Consider the following 21458-nt stretch of genomic DNA (forward strand, 5'->3'; position numbering starts at 1 on the left):
TTTGAAATGAAGACAGGCGACTCAGATTTGAGCAGAAAACACATAAAATGTTCAATACATTCTTGGTAATGCAGATAAAAATAACACTACCCAAAATTATTTCCCCTGCCCACAACTTAGTAGATCATGAGTCAACCGCAGATCTCATAATACATCACATTGTTTCACAGTCACACTGGAGTTAACATTTAATTTAAAAGTACCAATTTTTTTTTTTCATATGCATTATGTAGTTAACTAGTATGACTGCTCTTATTTATCAGCAGCTAACAAATGTACTCAGCTACTCTTGATGGGGAATATTCTTTTAGGCAAACTTAGTATCAGGGAGGATCCATAGTTCCAATGCTACCACACCCAGCTAGGGTCACCATGTAGGAGTAAAATTAATAGGAAAGGTCAAATTGTTTAACAGCATTATGAAGTAACATTGCTAGAGTCAGGAAGAAATCTTTTGATTATTTATCAACACCATCAGCTGTAGAACAAAGAGTTGAACATAAACCAGGCAAAAAAATTCTACTCATTAAAACGGGGACTCATTTACTCATTTAAAAAGTAGTCCTAAAGGAAAGTCGGAGAAGATAATCCACAAAAGATATGTCAAACTGATTTTAAACATCACAAAAAAAGCAAGTATGGCACTGTATTCCATATGAAGATGAATGCAAATATTTCAGACCAGAAGATCAGATTGGAATGTGTATGGCAAGATTGGTTTTAGCCACATAAGTTAAATGCGAGGATGTCTACATTGCTAAGACTAAAAAGACTCAGATCAATGTAAATAACTTCCTTGTACTTTGTGTTCTTTAAACAATCAGCAAAAGAGTTCAATTAAAATGTTAAACAATGCTTTTCAGCACAGAAAGACATATGTTGCAAGTATAAATGCTAAAAGATATCCTAGAGTCTTTCTATGCACCAGGAGCAAATCTGTAATTTATTTTTCCCAAGTTCAACCTGTTTTATTTCAATAAGATGCCCCCAAATTTTTTTATAATTATTTCCATTGCATATAAACATAATCTCCTGGTATTAGTAAATTAGCTTGGCTAAATATAGCAAGGAGCACTCATATTTTATGGGGCATTTTCTTTGGTATGCAGCTAATATAAATAAAATGAGCGGAGAGAAGTTGGCAGTGTTCCACTGACATTACATCACTTTTCCTTAATAGGAAACCTCTCTGCAACTTAACATCTTGCTTCAAATACTCAGAAGTGTCCACAAAGTCTTCAGTGAGGATCATCATATAAGGCCAGTAGTTAGCTGCAAAGGACTAGAACATAGAGCTGGAGCTCACGGTACAACGTGGAAAAGAGAACATCTAATGAAAACCACCTTTAAATTGTCACTAACTGCAGAGCAAGAGAGTTGCATAAATTTTAACAAAAGATATGTGTAAGGTATACATAATTCCATTAAAAAGCAAGGGGTGAAGTTCTTATTACTATGGCTTTACCTGAGTAGACTCGGGATTTCCCCTAGAAACCTTAGAAAGCAACAAATTAAAGAGAGAGGCCTAATCCACTGGTCAAAAGCAGGACAGAGACACAAGTATCTACCATAGTTTTATTTGCTGCTTACTCTTTGTGATCCTGAAAAAGACAAACCCTCTATTTTATGGTAGCATCAGTATCATCCCTCATCTCTAGTATGACGTTATTTTGAAGAAATTAGTTAATTATTGTAAAATATTATACGATATTCGTTTACTAAGAGCCAGATGTTGCCACTCATATATATGTTGAGCTTTTCACCACAAACAATAGGACTCCTTGATTGTACACAATAAAAATCAATTAAATGTGCAGCAAAACCCAGTGGACCTACAAGGTTTTTCTGAGAAAAAGATAGTCCTTGCACTCAATTTTTTGCATCTGTTAATGAGATTGATAGACTTCATTGTTAGTGTCATATATTGAGAGACGAAAAGCAATCAACATAGTACATGAAGAATAAAAGTGCCCAGAGAAATTTATGTTCATGCTGTAATTAATGTAAACATAAATTCTAGTTATTGTATTTCTAATGTGCAATTGCTGAACAATAATCCAACTCCTGCTTCAAGTCTACATGCAGTATTTGCTGGCATGGAATTTTATTGAGAGCATAATTTATTTAGGCACTGTCACACACACATACAAACACAAAAATGTATTTACCACAGTACAAAAAGTCAGGGTAGGTCATTTCGTCCTCTGCTTTTTCCAAAAAAGTTTGAGAGGAGTTCACTGAGTGGCTCCTACTGCTTTTAGCTGCAGCTGTGCAACATACAGTCTTTGAAAATTTACAGTACATCTTTACATCAATGACTCTCAGGAAAGAAAATGTTAATCAAGTAAAGGTATGCAGCAAATAAATGTAAGATGGAGTACACTGAATACTACTGTGAATGCTCTCATTTAGAGCACGGTCTTATGATACCATGGATTCTCTGTCCCCCTTACTCAGTAAGACATCCCCAAATACTTCTATGTGCCCTTCTCTGTTCTTTCACATCCAGTTGTGATGGCACAACAGTTTAGGACCCTTATAGCTGAGGGGGCAAGTGACTTAAATTTGAGTGGATTGGTGGTTTTGTTTGTTGGTTGGGTTTTTTGTGGTTTTGTTTTGGGGTTTTGGGATGGTTTTTTTTGCTTTTTTAAAGCTTGGATCTGTTTACTACTTCAGATTAAAGAGCACCCACCCAAAGGGTTCTTCCTGCAGGTGCCACAGAAGGGTTGGAAAGCTGGACCTCCCGCTGCTCACATTGCTGGTGAGGAAGTCCCTTCCAAGGTAGGGTTTGTGAAGCCATACCTTTAGTTTGTAATCGTGAAGGGTAAGAAAGAACTTCTATATCCACTTTACTTCTGAATGGCAGTGTATGAACACGATCTTTATGTTTTAATTCACATATACATTTTTAATTCAACTGCCCTGAAATTAATGAAGTCTTTAATGGAAGTAAAGCCAAAGTTTAGGTTACAGCAGAGAAAAGTGATTTTAAGCTGGTTAGCATGCACAATGAATAACCGGAGTAAATTTCATCTCCATCACTGGCACTATCTAAAGATTTCAAATGGACGGTATTTGTGCAACATTAACACACTCCCTCCAAGTACACAGTACAGACCTTAATTTCACTAAAAGTGAAGACATGTAGCTTAAGACTTGAATTTATACTTTTGTCATTCAGGCAATCAACAATATTCGCTTGACCAGTTTCATCTTCGCGTACTTCTGTTGAACAGTGAATTGGCTACTTAGTAAATAATTAGGTTTTCTTTATTGTATAACTATATGCAGAATTGTTAGTATCAGCCAATGCTCATTTTCTAAAATATCATTTTAGCAGTGGTTTCAATTAATGCCTGGTTTTCAGAAAAGGTCAGGGAACGCAGAGGAATTAAGTTAGACTCAAAACACAATTCTAAATAATATGGCAGCTATATTTATCCAACAAACATTAACCAAATCTTAGTTACGATAAAACTTCACCAAAACCTGCTGATTGGATGACACAATTCCTGCTAAATAAGTTATAATTCTCCATTAAGTTTCAACTATTGTACTGTGTTGCACTGTCCTTTTGAAAACAGAGAAAACATCTGCTAAAATGAGCTCTAATGGAAAAAATTCAACCGCGAGTCTCTCTCGCTCATCCATCCTAGCACTAATATTATGCAAGTTAGCCTACTATATATAGCAGCCACAAGAGGAACCAATACGCTAGCTGGGCATGTACATGTCAAATCTATCATCTTTTTGTTTTATCACAGAAAAACCAAGCTGCAACAGCTTTCCAAACTTGTGTAAATGAATTCAGGAATTCAAACCAGTAGCCAATTTGTTCAGACAAACAGACATTCCATTGAAACTAATGGGAGCAACGGTAATTAGTAGCTCTGAAAATCAGGCAACTTTTGTAGGAATTTAACTTCATTCAAACAAATTTGAAAATTTACATTTAAAAATTCATCCATGTATTACAATAATTTGTTTCAAATATTAGTTTGTGCTTTAGGAGTAATTTTTTAAGGTGAATTAAGTACCTCAGTAATTTGCCTTTACTTAAATGGCACAGAAATACTTGGAGATGCAAAGGTTTCATACCCAGGTCCCCAGTTATGTCCAATCAGTAGTGACAGAAATGGAAAACATCTGATTAGCATTTGGTAGTGTGTTTGAAGTGAGTCAATCTCCACTCTCTTCCCTGAAAAGTTGTCACAAAGTCTAAATATACCACCTTTCACGTCAACCTTTATTAGCAGATTTAAGCAGTGAAAACACAGAAATTTCTCTTCCATGCTTGGAAGATGTCCCTATACATAAAGGAGTGCGGGAAATTTTTTGTGGATGTTAACTCAGTGTCCCTCGTGTCACACTGGAGTCTCTTCCAAGTTTTAATTAAATATTCAGATCACAGGGAATGCTTATCATGGCATACAAATCCAGGTAATTTAAATCACAGTGATGAATGACATTATCTGCTTCAAAAATTGGAATAGAAAAACCTTCCTATTATGGGTATGGCAGAATTTCTCAGGAGCTCAGGAGAACTTCTTTTGCTAAATGACCATGGAAAAGGCAATAATATGCAACTTGCAAAGATCCACGCATGTTTACTATTTCAGGTACTACTGACATTTTAGCATCTTTTATGGTTTACACTGTCTAAACTTGCTTTGTTACTGCTACTTAATGATTTGACTGCCTGAGCTACAGAAAAGCTACAAAGATACCAACTCTTCCCAGTACAGAGAACTGTAGAAAAATTAATAATTTTAAATTAAAATATGAATTCTGTGTTGCAAAACTAGCATAAGAGACTGCAAGCCAAAATAAATTAAATCTTGAGAAAGCTCACACAATGAAGCCTCAGAAGAAACTGTACCACCATCAGGTGAATAACAATTTAAAATGTCTAGAAATACTATATAAATCAGAAGGTATCTCCTTCAATACCAGCTAAGTATCACTTAGTTAACTGTGGCTTAACAACCACTTGTACCAATTTTCTACAGTAGTTTTAGCCTACACTACCACAGTTTAGAAATGTTGCTTTTCCCTCTGTTTTGGACTAGGAAACTAGAGATGAAGGAATCAGTTGGGCTGGTCTATAAGCAGAATTATACTAGAATAGATACTTCTACCACAACAGGTACTTCAAACTACTTAAGTGTACACACTTATTATGGAACAGAAACAGCCAAGTTTAGAGCTAATGAGGTATAACTAATTAAACTTGACACTTCCTACAGACTTTTATAACTTTGTGTTATTCCCAGCCATAGCTTGACTTGACACAGTTTGAATATGACGTACAACGCTATTATTTCTGATTGCTTATGTATCCTTCAGTTTTTAGGCCAGTGTGTAAATTCATTGACAACAGTAAATGTAATCCTAATTTTACTGAGGAACAAAAAATCCAAACATGCCACAGATAAATCTCAAGAGTTAACACCTCAATGAGAATTTGATTAGAAAGGCAATTATTCAAAAACACTGGACAATATATACTATTATCGCAGCAAAATTACGAATATTTTCTGAAAAAAGGCACTGAAATGGTTCCATTAAACCAAAAGCTTGATGATTTAGTTTAAACACATGCCCTTGTCCCCACAACAAGCCAATATGCACATCAATGTGCAAGTTTCACATGACAGGAATCTGTGCAATGCAAGACCTGATAATGATAACAAGAATATTAGGCACAGTCAGCAATTTACAGGACAACCAATTAATCTAGACCTGAATGTATACATCCAAAAACGTCCAAGGAAAACTCTGAAACATTGAACTGCTTCTCAGACCAATTAGGGAAACACGTTTCTCATATGTCCCACATCTTCCAAAAAGCCCTTTCACCATACCTTTCCTTTCCTTTACGCAGCATGCTGCAGTTACCTCTACCAACTATGAAACACATATGAAAGCTTAAATTATTCTACAAACTTCGCCAGTGGTCAGTGGTTTTAGCAAACCCTAAATTTTCCAAAATGAAGGGCAACTAACTGAGAAACTAATCATATCGGTAGCTTCCTTCCTTTTTAAGTGACTCTTGCAAAGACATTTTCAATTTCATGCAAAACAGTGGACAACCTATAACAAAACTCTTGAGGAATCTAAGGTGATTACATAGAGGAAGCATTTGAGAATAATCTCAACAGCCAACCACAAAGATTAACATCAGTAACTCAGGAAGCTTGACAGCAGATTTCTGTGATTCTTGCTCTATCACAAAGACCATCAATGATGACAGAGAGAAAATTTCCCTAATTCAAAAGCACATTAAGTATTATTTAATTATGGCTTTGTGAATAATTTAATCTCTCAGACAAGCTGCTTCTGTCTTGTATCACTCTCTATATGAGGCCTTCGCATTTTTTAAACATTTCCATTAATTAAAAAGGTACTATTCACATGTTTTACAAATATCTCCTGAACATCCCAGTTTCAGTCTAATTAGTCAATCCTCCATTACTCTGCATAACCAACTTTGCCCTGCCAGTACTGGAAATTCTGGCAGACATACCAAACCCTTTTGGAAAAAGGGAGGATACTTAGTAAAAATATTAGGCATCCCAGAGCTTTATATGTTCATACAAATTCACTCAATCCCCCCAAACTTTCATCTACTACAGATCAGCTTCCTGCTTAAATGCATTCCAATTCTATTCTGCTCTGCTCTTTATCAATGAGCATGTTCCTTCAAATATTAGCATTGCAAACAGTTCCTCTAATTCAGTACTCATACAAGAATTCACTCAGTAAACAGGGCCTGACTTTTGCATTTGTAGGCATTAATGCTTAAAGCACAAACATCTATCTTCTTAATCCAAAAAAGGACATAATGTGAGCGCTGTGTTTTAGTTGCAAATGATAATTAGTCTCAGTGGCTAACAGAGCTCTTTTGTAATTCATTATAATTAACTATCCCTAGGTCACTCCTCTCTTCTAGTTACCGTCTACCACCAAAAAAGTCCAAAGTTTGTACCCAACAGGAATGTTAACTTTACAAAGTTACAGAAGTACTACAAAACAGCCTTCAAAGATTTTCAAAGTGAGGATGAAATAGTCTTGCCTGGCAGTTTGTAGGAGGAGCAGACTGCAGCCAGAAGAAGATGAAACCAGAGGTATTCTATTGCCTTTTAGTAAAACAACATGCTAAATTTAGCATTAAAAATATCAATACTTTTTCTGAACCAAACATTTCACCACCATGCCCATAGATAATAATCAGATCCTTGCAAGAAGTGTTGGAATGGCTTGCTTCATCTCAAGACGTGCATGGCAAAAGAACCTGAAACTAATTTATAATTATAACATTTGCACTCACATGTTAATGCCCTGACTTATTACTGCAGTCTGTAACAAACAGAACATCCACTACTTGTGTGTGCGTTTCTGGGGTCTAAATTTCTTGATACTTCTGCGAACCTGCAGAATCCCTGCAACTGTTTGTGGTAAGAAAACTTCCAGTGAGTATCATAGACCAGCTGGATACGCTGAAGCTTAGATAGGCAATCGCAAAACCCTGCTCCTTTAAAATGACAGCTCATGCTCCAGAAACCATTGCTTCCCTCCTTAAAAGATTCCTCAGAGTTGAAATCAGGTCCTTAATTTTGGTGTGGTCAGTGCTCAGCTTCACCATCCTGGGAATGGTTCCACCATATACTGGTCCGCGTACCACATGATGCGCCTTTGACATCAAGACTAGATTACTGCAATATGTTCCAGCTAGGGCTGCAGAAAAGGCTCATGTGTTGCTTGCAGCTGGTTGCTGACAGCAGCCACGGAATTGGTGGGACAGCAAGGGAAACATGGCAAAGAGATCCTGATTTCTGAGTCTTCTGCTCATTTTTCTGGGTATTTCATATGATTCAGATAAATATCATTATTCACATTAATTGGCTCTTTTTACCTATCCATTAGCATGACCACTAAATTTTGAAGGGATGGGAACACAGGAACCTAGAGTTTTAGAATCAGTTGTATAATTTTTATTTCTAAAATCTCAGAGACACTTAGAGACGCTGGGTTTTATGGGCCAGAGACAACCATAGAACTAACCTCAGAGTCAGTGGTTGAAAGTTCATTCTTTGTTTGAGAAAATGTTGACATATCATTTTGGTTTTATGTTAATAGGCACTCTTTTTTTCTCTCCATCTGTGTGGACAAATATGCACACAATACTCATATATTGCATATATATGAAAGCAGCTTCTAACCTTGTTTTTTTTTTCCCCTAAAAGCTCATAGGACAGTCCTATGAGCCGATATTAGAATTTTTTTTCTTCTTTTTTTAAAAAAAAGAAAGAAGAGGTTTAGAGGGTATTTTAATATAAAGCAGAAAATGGAAGCAATCATTTTCCAGAAATCTCTGACGAACAACTTAAGAAAATGTTAAACAGTTAATAACCTCAAAATCTCTAGCAAAAACTTTAAAAGCCACTAAAGATAAAAGAATGGAAACCACATGTAACATCCTAGAGACTCATAAGACAACATAATGTACTTTCAATATAGTTTGAACTTCCGTAGTCTCACTTTATAAATTGGATTTCGTATGTCTGCAGAAACTGATAGAAGAGGTGTGTCTCTTTTTTGCGTTACATACAGATCTCCAGATTTTTATAAAGATAGAAAAACTATGAAGATTTATAGGAAATCAAGACTTCCCCCCTAAAATACAGCGAAACAGTATGGCAAACTATTTAATGCCTGAAAAAATAGGCTACAAAAGTTATACGTGAAAGAATAAACATGTGATTAGGTGAGGACATTGAACCTAGGCATGTGAAAATTATCATAGATATATGAAAATTATCAGGTAGCTTTAGAAACAGAAAAACAAATAGAATTTGGCTGTGTCAGATGAGGAAACATGTCTGTTGTGGAAAAGAAAACACAAAACTCTCTGACTCCTCACTGAAAAGAATCTGCAGTTTATAGAGCAAAATACAGAGTCTGGTGGTTTGTCAGTTGAGTAATACCGGGGAACACTTCTGAAGCCCAGGCACACTTTTCATGAAAATGTCTGAAAGACATTTGTAGCTACGCATCAACACCTCTGTCAGTGTGAATATCAATACTCCCTTTAAATTTTCTTTACATAATTCTGGTTTTAGGTGCCTTGGATTTGCACAGAAGTAAATGGCATCATCTTGCAACAGACTCACCATCAGTAACGCCGTACCAGGTAACTCATGCTTTCATTTAATTCCCTAAAAGTTTTGACAGGAAACACAGATCACACACAAATAGAGTGTGCATGAAAATACCCCATTCACAAGATATTATGACCACCTCTGAGGTTTTCACAGCCTCACTTGTACTAAAAAATTCACTAGATCTTTGGTCACCACAAAATACAGCCATAAATTGGGGTGCCCTCCTAAAACCTTCAAACACTGAAAAGAAAGGCTTTATATTTCAGAGCCAAAATAAGTACAGTGAGGTGGGCTGGAAGAAATACAGCACCACTGGGTTTCTGTGCAAGGAAACTCTCTTTTCATTTGTGCAAAACTTTCTATGTTGCCTTGGTGAATCTGCTCCGCTAGCCAAAGTTGGCTATTAAAATTAAATTTTGTACTTTAATAGCTGCTTTAAACAAATCATCCCCATGAGTCAGATACAGATTTTTAATTATGCTCTGTATGGACACACACACACATATATATATACTCACACACCATTAGATATATATGAACACAGAAACAGATTTGCGTTATCTCCTCTCATTAAAAAAATCTGCATTATCTGTTCTTTGAAGTCAGAAAAATACATTTTACACACATGTGCGTGTACATATGCACAATTCTGTTTCTAGTGACTACTTTCATACTGTGTTTCAGCCTATTCAGAACAATGAATTCAGCCATAGAGTAAAAATTCAAAAAGACGACAAAATCCAACTACAGAAATAACTTAATGATCCTTTTTTAAGGATAAGTCTTCCAAGATGTGAGTAAGGTGCAAAAATGGGTAGAAGCAAGCCCAGCTTAAACCTTGGCCTAAAACCAGCAGGTTGGCTCTCCTGAGAAAAACTGCTGTAACACATGCAGGTCTTGATGTAAACCAGATTTCTGTATTCAGTGTGGCTGGAGAACTGGGGTCATACTTTTTAACTGATTCTGTAGCAGAAGCAGCACAAAAAAATCAAAGTATTCCATACTCTTCTTCTATTCATTAAAGCCCAGGCAGGAACTCCTAATGAAGTTTCTCCAACCCACCACATACTGCCTGCATGTATTTCTTGCTCTCTGAAGTGGATTCTTCTTCATCATAGGAGAGGAATTCTTTTTAAATTGCAATTTAAAAATTAAATCCAGCTGACTGAATCTTCATCTAAATTCAACGTTTTTAAAGCTAAGTTCAGTCATTTTCTTGTAAATGCAAAGATTAAAACAATCCCGCCCGAGATCGTAAAAGCAAAGAGTTAAATACTGATGTTGTAAACCTAATTTCCTATGTTTTCCTATTATTTACATGCACACGTCAGGTACTGTGTTGCCTTAATGGGTACAGTAGCATACAAGAATATCACTCTTCACTGTGAATTTGATGGGATTAGTTGGTTGGTATAAATGTTAACATTACTAAAACGGATTTTTGTGTGTTAATCTATTTTTACATTTTAGCCTGGAAAAAAAATGTAACCATGTTGCCAATGAAAACCAAAAAATCTTCCCCTGTACATTTCTGCTGGCTGACACATCATGTCTGCAGACAATTGTCTTTCTCTAGAAAGCCTTCACGTTACACAAATCCAAAAGGACAAATGAGACGTGCCATCTTATGAACACTTATCAAAACTCGGATACTTTGGCAAGGCAGTATAGCAGCTCCTGATGCACGCACTCAACTCTTTGACTAAATAACTTCCACATTTTTAAGGCTGAAGTATGAACTCAAGCTCACATTGCCACTTTCTTTTTGAAATATTCTATAGTCAACTGTGATATAAGATTGGTTTCTTCAAAAAGAAGAATTAGAAGAATAGTTTTTTTCTTCTCCTATGTTTTAGACCAGCATATGCAATATAGACCATCTTCTGAAACTAATAACATTTCAAGGAGGAATTTCAAGAGGAACATTTTTTGGTGACGTGAAGGAATAAAGTTCCCCAGCCTCAGAAGAAAGTCCTGGGAAGGACTGGAATGAATTCTGAATAACTGCTATCAAAGGATGGTTTAAGATAATCTAAATTAATCCAAGATTTCTTACTCAAATCATCCCTGGAGAGATATGCACACTATGCAAACTAGAGAAAGCAGATTCAGTTGTTTTTTGGCTCATCTCATGCAGGTGCACCAGGCAGAAAAAGGCCCAGCAATAAATTGAGTCCATTGTATTTATTTATTTATATAAAAATAAATGCTGTTTATCTTAAACTCCTTCCCTTTGTGGAAAAGGAAAGTGCTGGGGAGTGCCATACACAATACAGTAATTACAATCACTTTCTGCTTCAATAAAGGAAATACAAACTTCCTGCCTTGGCAAGGGCTAGAATGTCTCAAGTAGGTGGGAGAAGGACCATGTTAAGTGTCTAAACAGCAATGCGGAGAAAAAATGTTTCCTAAATTTTCTATTTGTGTGCTAATCCAGAAAATATACTTCACATATGTAAAAAGAACTGCCTTAATTATTGGTTCTCCTTCTATGATAATTATGATGGCATAGTAAGCATTTTTTTTTTAATTATATGAATACCAAAATGTTAAATAATCTGTAAAGCTCCAGGAAGTTCTGACACTTGTGGTCACAAAAGACCCTCCTCTTCATTTTCTGCAGAATAAGAGGTTAAAACAAGTCTTCTGGGCATGCTATAACTTGGTTAGTAATTACTCTGTATGTATTCTTCCTAATTCTTCCAAATGGATGTATTATCACTATGAAATCATTGCTCAGCATTGCTATTACTGAGTGGGAGCTTCACTCCAAAGGGTGAAATCTAGCACTGAAATGCTGTCTGTTAAGAAAACGGGAATATTTCCAAGATGGAAGATGGTTCATGAATACAAAATTCCATAGGCATATTTTGATTAAAGAATATTCCCGGGATTAAAAATTTCCAGCCAAGGATTATGCTCCCAGAAATATATGGGACTATCAGTTAATTAATACGTTCTATATAACCCTGAAATTTTTATTGGGAAAATAAAATCTTAGGGCCACCAACTCCTCTCAGGTCAGTAAAGGTCCAGTACATCTCCAAATACTTGAAGACTCCTTTCTTGGAGAGTAAACAGCAAATGAAAAGACATATGACAATAACATAAAACAGTTCATATGGAAATTATGTAACTAATAATGTTACTTATGTAATTAATAATGTAACTTATCTTAATCTTTCAGACAGTTTCTCCTCACTGCACCCCATGCACTTCCCTTATCTACCCATTTTCATCTTAGAAACTCAGCTTTTTAAAACCAAAGTTCTTTATCTTCATGTCTTTCAGGTTTAGTGCCTACCACGATTCATAATCTACAGGAAATGATACCATACACACAGAGAAAATCTATATACATGACATCACACTGACTGATGCTCTACTCTGCTCTCAGGCACATGGTTCCACATTAATGTTGGCATGAGTAAAATCACAAAGCAGCTACTTTAAGCAGATCTGGTTGAGAAATTCGTTTACTGTTTGAAGAATACAATAATTTCCCATCAAATACATGATTTTACAAGTCAAATTAGTTTACTTAGCCCGGCTGAGAACGAGGTTAAGTTTAAATAAGGCGAGTGTCTCATGGATCATTTTGAAGCAGAGTAATAGAAAGAAATTCTGTACAGGAGAGAAAGAAGGAATTCTCCATGTAAGTGGGCTGACCAGCATCCCACAGGTCACTTCCAGCCAGACCACTCCCTTTGTCTTCCAATGCCTAAAACCCAACAGCTGGACATTACTCATCAGACTTACCACCGTGTCCTTACAGAAATGGAGGCAAGTTGTCCTAACATAGCTAACATAACTATTAGAAATGGCTGTTGCAGTCATACAGACCACAAAGTGGATAACAAAACTGCAACCCCACTCCTGCTTGTGGAGAGGTTAGACTATCACAGCCTCCACAACTGTCATATAAGCTCAGAAAATCCTTTAGTGCAGAGCAGAGAATAGTGAGTTGCTTTCTGTTGCCTGGAACCATAGATCTCAATAATTACTTTACAGTAATTGTACAAAACCAATAATTATTGTAGAATAAAACTTTGCAAAGTTTTATATGTTGCAATCATCACACAGTCTCCGCAAAGAGAAAGCAGTAGACTCAGGCTAGTCAAAAATAATAGGCCCACAATAATAGGCGCGTGATGAGCAAGATGAGCTTGGCCACGACAATATGTATAACCGTTCTGCTCTTACAAAATTAAAAAAAAAAAAAAAAAAAAAAAAGAGAGAAATTGAAGAACAATTTGAGAGAATTTTCTAGGACTTCATTAAGTATGAGAACATAAAACCATGTATTTTTCAGCAGTGCTTTTTAATGGAATCCTGATACATCAGGCTGCCTATTGTTACTTAAATCACACTTTAAATTTTCAGAACACTTTTTCATTGAAAAAAAAAAATTGCGTGGCTCTCATAAAGCTACAAGAAAAGCTATGTGACATATATCTGCCAACTGCTAACAGATCTTTACCACACATCCACCATTCCAATTTTAGGAAAACTTTTATGTCAGAGTGCAGTGTATGGTAACTTGGTGAATTCTGACTTTGTGATTATCAGGTTTCTACTATCTCAAAGATGACAGAAATGTTTTTATCCAAATGAGACACCCCTAATTCCAACAAAACCCTACCTGCATATTCCTAACAGTTTTAAAAGTTGTAAGAACATCTGTATACTTCCTACTCAATCTTCCCAATTTCTTTTATTCAAACTTATCCCTTTGCCCCCACCTTTTCCCACAGGGTTTCTCCTCCTGGCCAGGAAAATTAGTACCAGAATATTATTTCACAAACAGTCTGTCCCTTCAGGTTTTGTTCCCCATCTGAAAGCAGGATGCAACAGAATCTCTCTCAGAATCCTGTTCTCACAAGTATTTGCCCCCTTTTTCATAGTGAAGTGGTTTAGATACAATCAGCGGACATGGGCTGAGAGCCATTTAACTTTTTATATGTTTTTTCCATCCTTTTGTTATCAGTTCTATATCTTAATCCTTCTATGTCTGGTATGCATTGTGAATCACAGACCAGCTCTGGATGCCTGGAAACTGTTGGGCTTCCTTAAGAACACCATCATAACTTTTCCCACCCCAGAACTCCAGTGTATTTCGGTGTGCACAGACTTCTGAGTGGACATAAAACTTTCCGTACAATATGTAATACATCTTATGGAATTAATTTCAGAAATATAAGGTTTGGTCCCAGGAATCATGGTTTCAGTTCAATACAGCCACAGAATACTGTGGAAAAACAGTTTCTTGACCTCAAAGCCTAATGAAACATCGAATGTGTCCACTCCTATTTTTAGATGTATGCTCTGCAGTGCCATATTCCTTAATATAAGGCTGACCCAAATGTTCCAACAGCAGACGTTGGTTTCTCTTTGATAGCCAATGCATATCTCTGCTTTCCAAGTTTCTGTAAACACATCATTATAAGGAAGGCCAGTCTTACTTTTCCCAGCCTTCTTTCTAATTATGTGCCTGCTGCCAGGAAACTTTCACTTTTTTTTTTTTTGTCTTCGCTACTAAAATTTAAACAAATGTCTGCTACAGACTTGGAAAAGAAGAAAAAAAAATCTCCAAAGCTGTTACTGTTATAAATTACAGTTACTAAGTAACACCAAATTCCTTTCAACACTCAACGATAAACATTCGACAAAGAAGTTAGCTACAGGAGTACATCATTGCTAGGTCACCAAATATGTCTTCCTTACAGACTAATGAATTCCATAGTAATAAAAAACCCCCAATATTTTGCTTGATTTTGGTTTAATTTTAGTAAGAAGCCATAGTAAGTTTTCTGAAACATTCAAGTCTCCTGTCCATCACCAGCTCTCTTTTCATCCAGGAGTATCACCGGGTTCCTACAGAAGTCTCCTACACAGAAGGCTGCGAAAGCACTCGTATTTTACTGCTCTGTCACATTTACTAACAAACGAACAACTGATTTAACAAGTCTTGAGCTCCAGAGATACACACAGCCGCTGCCGCCACAACAGCATCCTTTCCGTGTTTGGAAACACCAAGGGGATGGCCAAGGTCGGCAAATGAAATGCATCAGCCAAACTCGAATGCAACTACAGACGATGTGGCAAACTAGAAGGGCAAGAATCAGTCATGCAAAAGAGAAATGCTCGAAAGAAACGCGGTCAGCCCGATCCGATTACAGCACGATTTCATTTGCCCTGACCTCTCGCCTTCCATCACCGCTGCTGCCGCGCGTTCGCCTCATCAGAAGAAAACACGTCACGTACGAACTCATGAAAGCATCCTGCCATCTTACCTCGGCGGCGTTTGCGCGGGCAGTTATCACATACCCGAGCGCCAGTTTCCAGGGACGAGGGAGCCCGGCGGCGGCGGCGGGAGCGGGGCGGGGCGGCGCGGCGCCCGCAGGTACCCGGCGCTATATAGGGCGGGCCGGGCGGCGCAGGCAGCGCGCCGTGACTCAGTGAGCCCTCGCCGGCGCGTCCCACTCCGGCAGCTTCACGTTAAGAGTCCCGCGGTCACCCCGGGCTCCCCGATGCCTGCGAGAGGCGTTACCAGGCTGCTGGGAACGGCAGGGAAGCGTGGGTTTCCCGCAGCGAATCGCCATCGGGATCGTCTTTCCCCCTTGCCGCAGTCTCGGTCCTAATTACTCTCCCCTCGGAGCTGCAAGAACCGGGACTTTTGGATACACTTTTTGCCAAAAAAGGCTCGGGTCCCAGGCTGGAAGTTCACTTTCTTCCCTCCAGGAGCTCGGCATCCGTTGCCAGTAGAAATGCTTGAGAAATTTCTACTACAGCAGAAGCAGGCGCTGCAGCTGCCTAGAGGGTAGAGGAAACATCGCCGGCGCTTCCATGTTGCCATACAGCTGCACGAAAGTGTTGCCACCAGAGTTTACATTAGCTTTTCTGCGTAGGAAAAGCTTCCATGATTTCCACATCATTTTTGTCTGCGTGACAGAGCGGGTGGGATGGCTACATGTTTTAATGTAGAACTGCGGAAGCGATGCCTCAAGTTATTCTTCTAAGCTTTCTGATACTGTGTTCTTTTTAATTAACAATTATGCCACTACTCATCACTACCAAGTCCCTGAGTTTTCAGGTTAAACTGAATTTAAAACTTTTTTCAGAAAATCCATATCACTCTATTGCACACTTTAGTCACCTGCTTTATAAACAAATCTCCTGCATCTTCTTCACCTGTCAAAGATTAGCATCAGAGTTCAGAGAACATTTACTCTATGTTACAAAAATCACACTATTTTGCAGTCTAATTACGCAAAACCATCCAGACTGCCAGACACTTACTGTAAATACATTAATTACTACTGCATATTCCACTAAGGGCATCATTTGGAGGTAGATACTTCTTTTTTTTCTTCTTTTTTCCACAAGGGGATGAAGGCTGAAGAACAGATTTCTGTTGTTGGTTCATACCCTTCCTACTAGAACCCACTCAGTCTGGATCCAGTGTTTTCTTACAGATTACATGCCAACATCAGTTTTGTAAGTAAGCATAGAACGCAACTAGTCATTAGCAACATACACTTAAATATCTGCTTTAAACAAGACGGACAATCTCAAAAGATACATCTATAAAGCCTCTATTCTCAAATCCATGCTTAATCCACAGTGGCGATCAGTGGTATCACTTGAATTTTCTACAACGTGGACAGCAAAAAGAAGTGTATGAACATGCTGCCTTTTATCTCACTACTATTAAGCATCCTGGACAACAGTTAAGAGATTTTAGGGCAGTTGAAAGTAAGGGTGCTCCTCTTTCTTCTTCTAGCTCCGCTTTCCAACCAGTGTGTATTATAGTCCAGTTCTGGATGCCTGGAATCTGTTGGGTTTACACAAAAACTATTTTTCTCCAACTGGTATGAACCCCCAAGATGAGCAAGACCTGTACCTGAGAAATTTCATTTTACGGTGGACAATGCAGAACAAGGTGGCACTGAAACTTCTGCTGCTTACGCAACCCCCTTCACCCCTTTTCACCACCCAGCCCTCTTTAGGACTCAGAACTCGCTCCACATCACTTGATCGCTCCAGAATGTAATAAGGAGAACAGAGGAATGCTGCCAACCAGGAAAAAAGGAGGGGGAAATAAAGCATCTCCCCATTGCTAGAACAGAGAGTGACATGCCAGATCCCGGCAGCAAGAAGACTGGCACTGCACTAACACTCTTTCCAATTCTGGTATATGACTAGGGGAAGAAGCATGGTAGCTCATACGCATAGTGTTAAAATAGTACAAAGATAAAACAGGAGTATTACTCATCACTGATCATGTCTCTATATGATTTTGGGTAAGTATGCTGGTCAGGGACAGTATTTTATCTAACAAGCAGAACACAGTGCAGCCAGTAATAGCTGTAACACACACAACAAAGAACAGAGTGATACACGGTAGGAAAAGCCAATTATAGAAAAACAGTACCTGGAATTCACATCTCTTAACTGCACCTTCTCCTTCGTATTTGATTGTAACAGAGTGAGTTAATATTGCAGTAAAGAAAACTGAGTTCTCTGACATTTTCTTTTGTCACAGCTCTTACATTGCACATATTTTGCACATATGTTCCAAGAATTTTGGAGAATTTTATGTCTATGCATGTATGCTCGTGTTCACTTCATGGGGATGGAAGATGAAAGCAAAAAGACAGCTTGTGCACATCAGCATAGCTCAAGACACTTGCTTCACTGTGACTCCACAAGCATAACTGGGCATGGAAAGTGAAAATGAAGCTCAACTTACTGGGAACCAAACATGAGGCACAACATGAGATACAGATCCAAAGAGAAAGGAAACAAAACCATATGCTTAACTTAAAACTTAATATGATCTGTGATTCTTTCTTGTAAACAACTTTGCCTATCATTCCAGCTCCAGGAACATTTGTTTCTAGTTTAAGGGGTTTCCAACTGTATGTACAGCATGACTGGCAAACTAAAATGAGGGACACTAATTTACATGTAAAAAGACAATTGCATAGAACGCCAACAAAGTCCTTATATTTAAATGATGTAATGACAATTATAACAAACAGTTTTTGGAAAAACGCGGTAAAAACCCCAACAATTAGTTTCTGTGAACTAACGGAGGTAACGGTAAATGCCATTAGTAAAACAGGCAAACACCAAACCGCCTGAACTCATATAAGGTTTTTTTGCTAGCATTCATTCAAAGTTTGAGAATCTTCACAAAATGAAGATCCACCTTGTAAATAAAATGAAATTAGTATTGCTTAAAGTATGAAAACTAAAAAGGATGAACTCAGGAGAAAAAGGCTGAAAATGCAGAGAGAAAGACCTTACACAAAGTAATTACATCCACAGCAATCTGAGAGAAAACAAATGAAGATAAAACAACTCAATGGACTTCTTGAGAGAGTCTGTCAAGTTCTTAAACTACTACAGGATAATTTGTAGTGTTTAAATGCAACCTTTTTGCTTGCAATGTATCTTCAGTGAAGGAAATATATTTTAATAGAGTGTACATACACTGTCATCCACAACAGCTGGTTTCCAGGTGCTACTACACTACAAATGACTACACAATTATATTTCCCTTCTTCTATTTGCCTACTTGGTTTTTCTTCATTATGATATGCAAAATTTTAGCATCCCAGCTGGTGAATAACAGAGACATTAAAAGCTACACTGGAGTGTGCAATTCTGATCATGCTAGTTAAGACCAGATCTCTCAAATTCTTTAAAGCAAAACAGGATGTTTGTCAAAAAGAAAACAAAAAAAAAAAACCTAAAAAATTCTGAGGTCTAAGAAGAAGTTGTGATTGAGATTCAAATGGTGTTTTCTACATGGGGGAGACACGTGACACGAGATTCTTTTGGTCTTAAAAACTGGAAGTTAATTCAAGAATATAGGCATGACTATAAATCAACCCAAATAGCATTCAGCTAGCCACAATGGAGCTTTGCATCATATTACAGTTCAAACATCATTAAGCTCAGATGGAAATGGCAGTAACATAGACAGTGAAGGACTGGAAGAGGGAACCGAAAGAGTTTACAAGCTTTCAAACTGATTCATGTGCAGCTGACTGAATTCAGTGATTTATGGAGCCCAATTCAGCAATCTCCCTGTTTTTCTTACGTAAAGGAAATGCATCCCATTTATGCTAGCTACACAAAACAAGCTTTGACATGACAACCATTGTGGATTTTCAAATTTTTATTTGAAACAAAAAAAATCTCCATAAAATTACATCCCCTCCTATACTGTACTTGACAACATTTAAAAGCTTTGAATGGGGACTACTAAGCCAGGAACAGGCCACTGATTTTCTTGGAACGCATGAGAGTTTGAGATTTCTTTAGGACAGAATGCATTTCCTAAGAACAAAAGGGACTAATCATACCTCTGAAATGGCAATTGCCAAACATGTACTAGTCCAAAGCATTTAGCACTATTTCAAAACATTCTCTTGAATCCTGTATTACAAGCATCCTGTACTACCTAACTTTGCTGGTGTTGGCAGACACTGAGGTCGTAACTGTAAAGTGCTTTGTTTGGTATTATTTCCTGTTGGTGAAATTCACAATGTCAAACTAGAAGTACCAAGTTGTTTGTGGCTTTTGTTTTTCTTAGCACTTCTGGAAAATAAAGGATCACATATTTGTTACAAGAAAGATTATTTGAGCAAACACTTCCCATCACTTTCAATTCTGCCAATACACACCATCAAAGTCATGTGTTTTACAGAGAGGAAAGCATCGCTGCTAGAGCCAACATTTGAAAGCAAATCATACTGCAAAGTCTCTGATCTATTAAAACATGATTCAACAAAAATAAAATTAAAAGGACCTTTTTCCAAACTTCTAATTATACATAGAGGAAAACAAAAATTAAAAGTTTCTATTGCTGAGACAATTTTCATAAGAAGGCAATTACCATTTTAATGGACATATATGTATAGACACACAGGCGCATGTATATATATGGTGATGAAGTGACTCATGCTTAAGTCTTTGTTATAATCCTAATTCACCTTTTGGACTAAAATAGCAAAGGTCTTCAGGGTACAAATTTTTTTAAATGATATTGATAAGACTTACCATGTAACCCATATGATGGTACAGAGAAAAACTGCGGGTCTACTATGTAGGCACTTTCAAAAAGGAACCAGAACAGTGATGGTTAACAACAAGTGTGTAGAGAAGTCAAGCATCCCAATGCCTTCCTTAAAGTACCTAGTTACTTCGGTACCCATGTTCTCATTCTGTTTGATCATAAGTAATCTGTGAGGATTTCCTGGCCTGCACAACTACTGGTATAGCAATGTGTATGAGCTCTGGAAATAGCTACATTAAATATAACAAAATATAACTTAGTAAACAATTCACTCCTCTAACTCAAAAGGATTTTGACCCATGTTAAGCTGCCAGTTTCACTAACCCCACAAAGGAGAACTTTTTTGTAAGTTTTTGTCCAATTTCTTTTCTCTCCCAAGCTATGCAGCTGGTTCTGCCCTGTATTCGTTTCCTAACTCTTGCTGCTTTTCCTTGCACTTTCATTCTCCCTCACTCTACTACTCTTCTCAGATTCTCTATTTGTTGTTAATGAAATTACAAAGACATCTGTAATTTATTTTTCTGTTTCAATCAACATATCGGGATCAAAAGCAAAATAACCTTGCCTAAGGCTTACCGTCTGTGGTTTTGTTAGTATTGTATCTATGGCTTCTTCTTTACTTCACAGTAAAATTGGCATACACTCTTCAGCTGTGATACCGAAATCACATTTGCAAGCATCACTATGGATCTATGACAGGTCTACCTACACTTCAGATGCTTAAATTGTTAGGAGGCTTATATAAAGTCACAGGTGGTTACAGCAATTGGAATGTCATCCATAAGTCCTTCCCAGTTCCCAACCCAAATCTCAACACTACATTCTCTTCTTTAATACTCCTGATACCGTAATACTGAGTGTCTTGTATCTTTCAATTAGTTACACTTTAGCAACTTACAGCTGCTGTAATTGGGAGGCCTGTCAGGAAAGATAAAGAAGCTGTTTCTTCTGAGTCAGGCTTCCCCACAATACTTAAAATGTTTTTCAGTAGGTGTTTATGAGCTGATCTGGTCACAATTTCAAGATCGAGGCATAACTTACTTCCTTTCATCAGGACGTCAAGCGCATAGTGCATTTAATTGTTTGCTATAAAGGCTGTGAAGTTAGGAGACATTCTGTTGCTAACATTTTGAAACCAGAGCAAACCAGGCCAGTATGTTAAACGTTACTGCTGAAGTTTGTGCCCACAGCTATTTAGTTTTCTC

At 37.5% G+C, this 21458-nt stretch overlaps 1 protein-coding gene across 3 annotated transcripts in view; it reads right to left on the reverse strand.

Moving 5' to 3' along the window:
• Positions 1 to 21458, reverse strand: part of PALLD (palladin, cytoskeletal associated protein) — a 209152-nt gene that overhangs the window by 53913 nt on the left and 133781 nt on the right. Inside the window, exon 1 of one of the 3 annotated variants that reach the window (XM_075149368.1) lies at positions 15458 to 15545. The exons of the other annotated variants lie outside the window; for them this stretch is intronic. The gene's annotated coding sequence lies outside the window, so the exon portion shown is untranslated. Of the gene's footprint in view, positions 1 to 15457; positions 15546 to 21458 lie in introns of those variants that run through there. 3 annotated transcript variants of the gene reach the window in all.

This window comes from Calonectris borealis, chromosome 4 (assembly GCF_964195595.1).
Source record: "Calonectris borealis chromosome 4, bCalBor7.hap1.2, whole genome shotgun sequence".
Classification (NCBI taxonomy): Eukaryota; Metazoa; Chordata; class Aves; order Procellariiformes; family Procellariidae; genus Calonectris; species Calonectris borealis.